The sequence below is a fragment of the Phocoena phocoena genome, chromosome 10, assembly GCF_963924675.1.
Source record: "Phocoena phocoena chromosome 10, mPhoPho1.1, whole genome shotgun sequence".
Classification (NCBI taxonomy): Eukaryota; Metazoa; Chordata; class Mammalia; order Artiodactyla; family Phocoenidae; genus Phocoena; species Phocoena phocoena.
In genome coordinates this window covers 68,443,734-68,456,041 of record NC_089228.1, presented here as the reverse complement: position 1 = coordinate 68,456,041, position 12,308 = coordinate 68,443,734, and the positions used below count along the sequence as shown (strand labels likewise).

The 12,308-nt window shown below is 39.8% G+C and overlaps 1 protein-coding gene and 1 pseudogene across 2 annotated transcripts in view; one reads left to right on the top strand and one right to left on the bottom strand.

Moving 5' to 3' along the window:
- The window catches only part of ZFAND3 (zinc finger AN1-type containing 3), a 319,579-nt gene that overhangs the window by 280,168 nt on the left and 27,103 nt on the right, over nucleotides 1–12,308 (bottom strand). The window lies entirely within an intron of this gene.
- LOC136128948 (elongation factor 1-alpha 1 pseudogene) lies at nucleotides 5,876–7,284 on the top strand (annotated as a pseudogene).

Here is a 12,308-nt window from a genome sequence, read left to right as displayed (position 1 = left end):
CACACCATGGAAATAATTTATACCTTTTAACTCTGCTGTAGCTGACAGATCAGGGACATAACCATCAAAAATATGAGTGGCCAGACTAAATTCAGAGAGCTCTCAGAAGCAGAATTCTACCCTCTTCCCTATCCCTATTGATACTCTGAATATTGAGAGCAGAAATTTACTCCCAAAAAGGCAAAAAAATAAAACAAAACCAAATGAAACTTTTGGGGGCCCAGGGGCAGGGGGCTGCCTCTACTTTCAAACCCCTGAACTCCAATTCTCTGTATGTCACAGACGGATTCTTCTTTCTCAAATGCTGTATTAATAACATTATATGTCCATCAACAGATGAATGGATAAAGAAGATGTGGCACATATATACAATGGAATATTAGCCATAAAAAGGAACGAAACTGAGTTATTTGTAGTGAGGTGGATGGACCTAGAGACTGTCATAGAGTGAAGTAAGTCAGAAAGAGAAAAACAAATACCATATGCTAACACATATATATGGAATCTAAAAAAAGAAAAAAAATGGTCAGAAGAACCTAGGGGCAAGATGGGAATAAAGATGCAGACCTACTAGAGAATGCACTTGAGGATACGGGGGGCGGGGGGGTAAGCTGGGACAAAGTGAGAGAGTGGCATGGACATATATACACTACCAAACGTAAAATAGATAGCTAATGGGAAGCAGCTGCATAGCACAGGGAGATCAGCTCAGTGCTTTGTGACCACCTAGAAGGGTGGGATAGGGAGGGTGGGAGGGAGGGAGATACAAGAGGGAAGAGATATGGGGACATATGTATATGTATATGTATAACTGATTCACTTCGTTATAAAGCAGAAACTAACACACCATTGTAAAGCAATTATACTCTAATAAAGATGTTAAAATATATAATATATTATAGTCCCTCAGAGGCCTCCTAATGAGACCACCTTCCAATTGTCTCATAAATCATATTTAAATTACTAACCATGGTCTTTTTTTAAGCGGAGGGGGGTATTCCACCTCTCTTATTTCCCACCAAACCCCCACTTATGCCCTCTACCACATTAAATAACTATCACCCATAAGATGCATCACCCTCACGCAGGCTACATGAGGGCAGGGACTTGTATCCCCAGTGCTTAGAACCATGTCAGGCACAAAATGAACAGTAGAGTATGTGTTAACTGACTGACCCCCACTCCCACTCCTAATCCCAGTTTTGTTTTGTTCTTTTAATCTCTTTATTAATCTCAGTCTATCCTTCCTCAGCTCACCTCTTCCAAAAAGCCTGTCCTAACTGGCTCCAAGGAGCTGAAAGAAAACCATCTTGCTTCTGTTAATACTTAGTACAACTATCACTGGTTATGTTTCAATCAGCTATGTTTTATACTTACCTATCTTCCATTTTCGATAAGATACTCAAGGGCTAAAAGCAAGCCCCTACTGAAGTAGTAAACCTGCCAAGGCTGTGCCCAGGGTGAATGCAATGTTCTCTCTCATAATCCATTGCTCAACTTGCTAATTAGACACAACACAGCCACTTCACCCGCAGCAGGCAGTAGTGGCAGGAGCACGGAGGAGGAGAAGGGAGCAGAGAGCAAGGGATTTGGCAGAGAAAGAGACCACATCTAGATGAGACTATGGGAAAGGAGGGGGGAGGGTAGCAGGACCCAGAAAGTCTCACTCACTCTTTCCTTGGGACCATCATAATCCCTCTCACAAGCACTTGATATATCAAGTTATAAGTCCATTGGCTATCCTTCAGGACATTTTCCTGCTATTACCACAACTCTATTTCATCTTAAATATGATGAAGTTTTAAACAAAGTCAAAATACTGATGGCACAAGCATAAATTATTAAATGAGGCAAATCATTTGGGAAAGATAAGTGTTTATAAATTACTTACCACCCACCTTCCCCAAAGAAGGGGTAGGGGAAGGCAGACCAAAAAGAAAAAAAAAAAAATTGAACTAGCACAAAGCAAATCTAAAAGGACAGCTCTGGCTCTAGGATGTGATGGATCTATACTCCCCACCTTTCCCACCATCTTCACTCCAACTTTCTGGCCATCTGCTGCTACTGCTGAAGGGCAGGCAGTAGGAATGTAGAATCTGAGCTAATTCCTTCAACCTGCAAGGCAATTTATTTTAATTACCCAAATAATAAAACACTATTCACTGATATGCTTTAAGACTTCTGTCAAACCTTGGAGTTGATTTTTTGTTTAAAGATCTACTTCTACAGGAAAACAGGATGTCGAAGAACCTCACTTGTCAAAACTAGATCAAAGTTATAAAAGTTCCATACAAAACAGAAGTTGAAAGGAAGAAGTCGACAGCTTTCTCCTCAACAGTCCTTATCCCCATCTATAATTGTCTTCAGCTTCATGTAACACAAAACTACCAGCGCTCAGGCAGCAAAAACATCCCTCCCCTGTTTTTTCAAACAAGTCTTCATTAGCTCCCTCTTTCGTTTAAAAGTTCCATGGCTAGTTTAAGTTATGACAACTCAAGCAGTTCTATTTCTACATTTCCTAATTAACAAACTTACCAGAAAAATGATTTTTAACCAAAGCCAGAAAGAGGTTAGCAGAGAGTAATTCATGATTAGGCTACAGAAACAAAAGGAACATTCCACAGAGGCAAACTACCCAGTTTCCCCATTTAGTGCTGCAACTCCAGGAATCTAATGATCCTTCATTTTTTCAAAAAATGAAAATGGTAGTAAAATTCCCTAGTGTTGACAGCAGGTGATTTTTAACTTCACTGCTGCCTGACAGGCACCTACAGGCTTTACCTGGCCTCAATCTGTCCAGTTTGGAACTGCCAATTAGTCACTTCTCAAAAGCAAATCTCAATGTAAGTCATTAAAAAAAAGTGCTTTGCAAAGCGTCAGATACAATGAATTAGTCAACCTCAGGACATCAGAACAAAATAAAACTTGGGTGCCCAATCCAGGCTGCAACTGTCAAAGCCAAGTGACAAAAGATCATCGTTCCAGAGCAAAGAAAGGATCAAATTCTCAAAACAGCTGTGATACATATAATGCTCCTCTTAAATACAAATACTCTTTAACTACCGCAGCAATTGAACAGGTGTCTTCATTGGTAAGCTTAGCCTTTCTCAACTGAGGTTCCACAGGACAAAATTAAGCACTAATGCCCTAAGGCACAGGTTGGCAAACCTTTTCTGTAAATATTTTAAGCTTTTCAGACCACAGGGTCTCTGTCACTATTCAATTCTGCCATTGGAGCTTGAAAGCAGCTGCCAACAATTAAGTAAAGGAATGAGGTAACTGTTCCAATGAAACTTTACGGACACTGAAATTTGAATTTCATATAATATTCACAGAATTATTCTCTTCTGCAATGATTTTAAAACATAAAACGATTCTTATAAAAAATTTCTTAGTTCTTTGGCTAGATTTAGCTCTGAGGAGCAGTTTGTCAACCTACTCCCTAAGCCATCCTTTGTGTATTAATAGATTAAGTTCTCTCTTATGCATGCAGAATTACACTAATTACACACCATACTACAGAGAATTGAGAAATAGTCACTCAAATCATTTTTTACATGTCTGTAGTGCTCTGATTGTCTAATAGAAGAATACTCTGTCTAGTATGAAGCTAACTGATGAGATTTTGTTAGCCTTTGTTAACTTGGGCAAATAACTTCACACAAGTTAAAAGTTACTCTTCTTAAAGTCTCAAAATATAAAAAGGAACTTTCACATCCAGTATATTGCCGATGGATAACAAAAATCAAACTGTTGCAAATTAAATCTCTGGTTAATATATTGCTAGAAATAATGAAGAAATTCTTTTAGTAAAGCCCAGAATTCAATTATCATCTTTCAATCCATTTTGTATCTTCAGATCCTGTTTCTTCTTAAAGCAGAACCTGCCTGAATAAAAATCACAAGCATACATTACAGGATTGTCTCAGACAATTACGTAGATTTGAGTTCTAGCTCCACCTCTTTCTAGATGAGTGAGCTTGAGCAAGTTCCATACTCTTTACTCATCTGTTAAGGAGAGGAAATATCTGCAACCCTCCAAGAGAAGTCAAAAGTATACAATTAAACTTAGGCAGAAATAGTTTGTATAGTGCTATAGAAATATCAGTTGCCATTATTAGGTGCTCAGTAACTTTCTTCATATTATCATCTTCTAATTTTTTATAACACTCCAGTGTTAGTTTCTGCTAAGCCTCAAGTTTAGTGGAATATTGTGCACCTAGTAGTACATTTCATTCAACACATTAAATTTAAGCAAAGCATAAGCAATAAGCAGTAAAGATGACTGAGATGGTCTCAGCACTCAAACAGTTTAGAATGAACGCCAACACGTATACATGATAAGTCAGTGCTGTAAGAGGAACAAATGAAAACTAACATGAATACTGTGGAATCAGAAAAAGTTTCACAGGTAGTTAATAAGGGCCTGGGTATGTGATGGGAGAGATACTGTAACAGAGGGAACTGCAAAAGCACAGATACAGAGGGGTAAGAGAACACTCCACACACCCCAGAATGCAGGGCAGTTCAAGTTCTAAAACAAATTACAAAAGGAGAATTTCATTTTTAAAATCCAACCAGGAAAAGAAAAACCTTCCCATTAAGTCTCTAAAAAGTACACATCTTGAAGGATAAACAAGGGGGCTCATTTTAAGCCAAAGAGTTGGAAAAATTATGAACCATGCTAGCTTCAACCCACTTCATCATTTCCCGAAGCACTTTACAATCTCTAAGAGGATATATTTAGAGGGGACTGAGTTACAGGAAAGGGATGTCTGGCCTAGCAAGTCTCTGAGGAAGTGGGGACTGGCATACCTGTCTCCCTTGATGACACATGCAATATATCAACCTGCTTCAAAAACCATTTTCTTAAATTCTGCAAGTTATCACCGTTCTCAGTAAGAAAAAGCAATACAGCAATTCTTAAAAGAATAAGTTATGTTTCCTCGAGGGGAGTGGGGACTAGGAAATCTTACGTTCTTCCTCTAGAGTTTATTTTCTTACATCATTAAAAACCTTTCCCGTAAACAAATTTTATTCATGTTTTCTACCCCTTTACCACCAACAACAAAATTAATTTACCTTGGAACTGTGTCTAAGCATGGTGAATTTTAACCCAGAAGATGAATGAGTAATGAGAAGGGTGTTCTGTAATTATTACCTCTCCCTCTCAAGATTGCCACTGCATCAGCCACGCCACCAGTAGAAGATTAAAGATGGCCCCCAACTCTCTGCTAGGCCTCTGACTGAGAGATGCAGTCCAGTCCCCATCCCCACTCTCACCCCCTTGAATCTGGGCAGGTAACTGCTTTGACCATTACAATATGGAAGAAGTGATGCTGCACCAGTTTCCAGATGAGCCTGTCAACTGTGTGAAATAATAATAAATTGCTTTTTTAAGGCCCTAAATTTTAGAGTAGTTTGCTAAGAAGCACCAGATAACTGGAACAGTAACCATGTCGCAGCTCCAGCTTTCAGGGCTTTCACCACACCACAACCAAAATACTGTTTCACTTATAAAAGGAAATAAAAACCCAGAAGTTACAATGTATTAGATAGGTTTCTAACAGAATATGCTGTCAACTCTCAGAGCATAAAAAAGACGACCGAAGTGTCCTAATTCCTCCTAAGAAATGCAAAATGACCTAACATCAGTCAAGTTCCTCTGAAAGTTATAAAAATCAAACTCCTTGAGTATACCCAAGTGATGCATTGATTCTTTAAACCAAAGAAAACCCTCTGGTCTGGAAGGTTAGATACCAGGAAGTAGTCATCTCCGGAAAGTAGTATTTAAAAAGGAAGTGAGGCCTTTTTCACAATGGGTTTGCCGCCAGGACACAGGTGTTGTGAAAACCACCACTAAACCTAAGCAAAAATGGGAAAGGAGAAGACCCACATCAACATCGTTGTCATTGGACACGTAGATTCGGGGAAGTCTACCACTACTGGCCATCTGATCTACAAATGTGGTGGGATCGACAAGAGAACCACTGAAAAGTTCGAGAAAGAGTCTGCCAAGATGGGAAAGGGCTCCTTCAAGTATACCTGGGTCTTGGACAAACTGAAAGCTGAACGCAAGTGTGGTATCACCACTGATATCTCCCTATGGAAATTCGAGACCAGCAAGTACTATGTGAACATCATTGATGCCCCAGGACACAGAGACTTCATCAAAAACATGATTACAGGCACATCCCAGGCTGACTGTGCTGTCCTGATTGTTGCTGCTGGTGGTGAATCTAAAGCAGGTATTTCCAACAATGGGCAGATTCGTGAGCATGCCCTTCTGGCCTACACTCTGGGTCTGAAACTGTTGTTAACAAAATGGATTCCACTGAGCCACCCTACAGCCAGAAGAGATATGAGGAAACTGTTAAGGAAGTCAGCACCTATATTAAGAAAATTGGCTACAACCCCGACACAGTAGCATTTGTGCCAATTTCTGGCTGGAATGGTGACAACATGCTGGAGCCAAGTGCTAACATGCTGTGGTTCAAGGGATGGAAAGTCACCCATAAAGATGGCAATGCCAGTGGAACCACAATGCTTGAAACTCTGGATTGCATCCTGCCACCAACTTGCCCAACTGACAAGCCCTTGTCTTTGCCCCTCCAGGACGTCTACAAAATTGGTGGTACTGGCACTGTCCCTGTGGGTCGAGTGGAGACTGGTGTTCTCAAACCTGGCATGGTGCTCACCTTTGCTCCAGTCAATGTGACAACTGAAGTGAAGTCTGCTGAAATGCACCATGAATCTTTCAGTGAAGCCCTTCGTGGGGACAATGTGGGCTTCAATGTCAAGAATGTGTCTGTCAAAGATGTTCATCGTGGCAATGCAACTGGTGACAGCAAAAATGACCCACCGACAGAAGCAGCTGGCTTCCCAGCTCAGGTGATTATCTTGAACCACCCAGGCCAAATCAGTGGCGGATATGCACCTGTGCTGGATTATCACCCAGCTCACATTGCTTGCAAGTTTGCTGAGCTGAAGGAGAAGACTGATTGTCGTTCTGGGAAAAAGCTGGAAGATGGCCCCAAATTCTTGAAATCTGGTGATGCTGCCATCATTGATATGGTTCCTGGCAAACCCATGTGTGTTGAGAGCTTCTCTGACTATCCTCCTCCAGGCCATTTTGCTGTTCGTGACATGAGACAGACGGTTGCTGTGGGTGTCATCAAAGCAGTGGACAAGAAGGCAGCTGGAGGTGGCAAGGTCACCAAGTCTGCCAGAAAGCTCAGAAAGCTAAATGAATATTATTCCCAATACCTGCCACCCCAGTCTTAATCAGTGGTGGAAGAACGGTCTCAGAACTGTTTGTCTCAATTGGCCATTTAAGTTTAATAGCAAAAGACTAGTTAATGATAACAATGCATCGTAAAAACCTTCAGAGGAAAGGAAAATGTTTTGTGAACCATTTTTTTTGTGCGTGGCAGTTTTATTAGTTTTTAAAATAAGTACTTTTTAATGGAAACAACTTGACCAAAACTCTGTCACAGAATTTGAGACCCATTAAAAAAGTTTAATGAGAAAAATTTTAAAAAGGAAGTAAGAAACAACTTTCATTTTATGCTATATACAACTCTGACTTGCTTAAAATAAGCATGTAATAGTTTTAAATTTTTAAAAAGATACTTCCTTTGAAAAAAACAAACCACTGTAGTCCTAACAACTTTTAAATGCCTTTTTGGTGCACTAAGATGATGGCAAATGCCATTCTTAGCTATGCTTTCACAGAATGAAAGACAGTATCAGCCCCCAAATAGATACCTATTTTTAACAATGAGTAGACCCTGGGCTCTAACTTATTTCTCTTTCTCATCCCACCAGCCACATTCTCCTGCACAGTATGGCACTTCCAGTTAACACAGTGCCCAGGAAAGGGAGGAGGACTGTGAAAGTGGAAACGGCTTTGACTTCCTTCTTTCAAGCTTTGACGGGTACTAGGTAAAAGGAGAACAGTTTCAGAACTTCCCCCATGCCTCCAGCAACTCTGTGCTAGGCCTCCTTGCAAACCATTTCCCATGGTGTTCTCCTCAAGGCCTCTGCCTTACTCCCAACCCCCAAAAAATTAGCAACACGGCTGGATGCATATGAAAAAGATTGGCAAAAAGTCAAATCAGAAAGATGAGGGGCTGAAAAAAAAGAAGAATAGTTTCTCCCCTGAATATCTTTAAGTTTTCATAAACTATCCATATCTCTAACCCATTCTCTTTAGACCAATTCCTTGCTCCTAAGAAATTCCATCAGGAAAAGATAAAGGAAAGATGAAATTCAGAACATTTTGCTCTGCTTCTGGTTATTAATGTCAAGTAAAGAACCAAAGTGGAAAGTAAATAACCACAAGAAAAGTTACAAGTTTTTGAAATTATCACAGGTTTTGTTAGGTTCTTCTCTGACGTATCATTAAGCATTGAGGACTCACTGTTAGCTATAAGCACTTGCAAGGGCCCTTCCCAACCCTCAGTTTATCAGCAGATTCCCTAAAAGGATAGAAACAAAGGTTCAGCAAGTTTCAACTACCAATATTTCTTCCAAAACATCATTTATTAGAGTCTTATGATCTCAGATTCAAGTTATTCCACTTACTAAACCCTAATGTTCCAATTTAGTTTCTCTCAGAGGAAAATACACAATACACAAATCAAGATAAAATATGAACTGATAAATGAGTTCTATAAAAACTTGATAAACAAAGAATAATGTAAGTACGGTTTAGCAAATTTAGATGTTAAAAAAAAAGATGAGTCAAAAATGACCAAAGGGGGCTTCCCTGGTGGTGCAGTGGTTGAGAATCTGCCTGCTAATGCAGGGGACACGGGTTCGAGCCCTGGTCTGGGAGGATCCCACATGCCGCGGAGCAACTAGGCCCGTGAGCCACAACTACTGATCCTGCACGTCTGGAGCCTGTGCTCCGCAACAAGAGAGCCCGCAATAGTGAGAGGCCCGCGCACCGCGATGAAGAGTGGCCCCTGCTTGCCACAACTAGAGAAAGCCCTCACACAGAAACGACGACCCAACACAGCAAAAATAAAATTAATTAATTAATAAACTCCTACCCCCAACATCTTCTTTAAAAAAAAAAAAAATGACCAAAGGATCACCCATGCTAAATACATTAATAATACAGAGCAACTTGGAGAGCAAGAGATTGAGGAGAGGGAATCATGTAGCGTTATTTTTAAAGCAGTACAACGTGTGCGAAGTTAAGAGATAATCTTTTTTTTTTTTTTTTTTCCCAGTACGCGGGCCTCTCACTGTTGTGGACTCTCCCGTTGCGGAGCACAGGCTCCGGACGCGCAGGCTCAGCGGCCATGGCTCATGGGCACAGCCGCTCCGCGGCATGTGGGATCTTCCCGGATTGGGGCACGAACCCGTGTCCACTGCATCGGCAGGCAGACTCTCAACCACTGCGCCACCAGGGAAGCCCTAAGAGATAATCTTATCACACCCAGCATCAGTTCGACATCTATTAACTTCGGGGATATGTTCCAATCCGTTTTTTGTTTTTTTTTTAAGAAACTACAAGGATCCACACTGATGGTAGAAAAATTATCAGAGCTTTGTGTTAAAGAAACATGGGATGTCTGATCCAGAGAAGAAAAGGAAAAAAGGTCTCGTTTACCAAAGATTGTTGGATATATTAAAGGTTTTTTTAATGAGAAAAATGCCAAGTAAATGCAAAACAGGCTCAAATGTCAAGTCATTAGGCAAACACGGTCTCTGAACAAGAATACAGTGGACCACAAAGTTCCCAAAACAAAACTCTCATATTAGCTCTCAGTGTTGCCTTTGGCTTCAGAGAGACAGGCACGATTTTACAAAATTGGACAAGTGAGGACAGGCACACTTTTGTTTAAAAAGCAAATCACCTTAATAGTCAGCAGACAGTGGGATAAAGGCACTAAGATTTTTAAAAAATCATCTCCTAGTAGAAATCAACACATAATGGATCAGATGGTTTTGCAACTGGGGTGTGCAAAGGGCTAGGGTATCTCACAAACCGTACCTAAAATCAAATCAAGGCAACTAGAAAAAACAAGGCTGGAATACAAAGTTACCTAAGAAAATTACAATCAATTCTAGCCCATTTCCTGATGTCAGGTAAGAATGCTTGCTGATAAGTGACTTTTGTAGTTATAATTTAAAAAGCAAATTAGGGTATCTATAAACAGGAGAACAGAGAAACAAAATAGTGGTATATTCACACAATAGAAACTATTAAAAAGTACACAATAAAAAGGAACAAACTACTGATATACCCAAGACTAATGAATATCAAAACATTACACTAAGTCAAGGAAGCCTTATAAAGAGTACATACCATGTGATTCCATTTACATAACTTCCAAATCAGGCAAAACTGATCTACAGTAGGAAAAAAATTTTTCCCAGGGAGGGAAGAACAGGGAGCAGAATGACTGGAAAGAAACATGAAGGAACTTTTCACATTGAGAGTACAATATAATATAGTATATACAATATGATGTATATCTTGATAGAGGTTTGGGTTACACAGATAAGTACATGTGTCAAAACTCATCAAACAGTATACTTAAGATTTTTCTGTTTTCCACTCTAAACTGTACTTCAAATTTTTAAAAAAGTTAATAATATGCATATTGAAATATTTGGGGGTAAATGTACCGATGTCTGCAATTTACTTGGAAAATAAAAAAATAAGATAGCAGAGTAGAAAGCAAATAAAGCAAAATATTACAGAATCTAGGTGGTAGGTAAACAGGTGTACAATTTGTGTACAATTCTTTCAATTTTTGTTTTTCATGATAAATACAATTATTTCATGATAAAATGTTAGGCAAAAAAACAAAATTTGATATTAGAAAAAGTCTCTTTCCATTAAGCTATTACTCAAAGAATTAAGGCTCATTTGGAGCCTCTCTTTGGAATAGGGACTATCATTACCCACCTTCATTACTGGAGTAAAATATTTACTCAAGACCATCCAGTTCCCTCTGTGCTGATTCTTCTATCACCCAACAAACTTCTAACCAATTACTGTTCCTCAAGTACCCTGAATTCACAAAAGGGATGCTGTGGACTGAGGCAAACATATAAAAGCATTATACTCACAGATGAAGTACAGCCTAAATCAATTGGTTCCGTGCTTTATTAATGTAATTAATCTTCCTCTTATCTCTGGTTTTTCTAATCAACTGGTCTCTTATGAGTCTGGTTAGCATAATTACCTCCCCAAAAGTCTTAGGAAACCTTCAATATAAGTTTCTAGTTTGGGAAGCAAAGGACCAGGCCACAGACAGCAATGTCTCAAAAACAGACACCAAGATTTCTCTGTTGGCGCAGTGGTTAAGAATCCGCCTGCCAATACAGGGGACAGGGGTTCGATCCCTGGTCCAGAAAGATCCCAAATGCCGCAGAGCAACTAAGCCTGTGTGCCACAACTACTCAGCCTGTGCTCTAGAGCCCACGAGCCACAACTACTGAGCCCGTGTGCTACAACTACTGAAGCCCACGCACCTAGAGCCCATGCTCCACAACAAGAGAAGCCACCACAATAAGAAGCCTGCGCACCTCAATGAAGAGTAGCCCGCGCTTGCCACAACTAAAGAAAGCCCATGCACAGCAACAAAGACCCAATGCAGCCAAAAATAAATAAATTTTTTTTAAAGTAAGTGTAAATTTGTAATTTGAAGGAAAAAAAAAAAGCAACACCAACCTTGTGAAGGTAACCATGCAGCCAGCTGGTTTTCTCACCTGTAAAATTCCGATATCTGTCTTGCCCAAAACAGGCTTGTGAGGATAACTAAGATAACATACATGAAAGCATTTTAAAAATAAAGTTCTACACAAGTGTTATATATTATTATGATTCCATGATGCTACTAACAACCTCTCAAAACCACCTGTGCTGCTGGACAAATAAGGAAAGAATTATTTAAACAGATCATTACCATAAAGGAATAAGGTCACTTAAGAGAACTTTCCAGCACGAACACCTGACCCACAGTGATTAGTGTTGACTCACAGATATCTCTATGAGTCAAGAACTACTATCCCCCATTTACAATAGGTCTTTTTGTCTCACCCACATTCAAGTACACAAAGTAATAGGAGAGACAGACACTGTTGAGTTTAATGGCTTACTGGCATTATTCTGGGAGTGCTACTAAATACCTCTTGCAAATCCAATGTTCACAACACTACTATACAATTAAAAAGGCCCTAATTCAAGCAGTTATCACCAAGTAAATTATCTTGTCCATTTCAAACAGATTCCCCATGAAGATCAGCAGCAGCACCTAAGGCTTTATATCACGACCGACCTCATC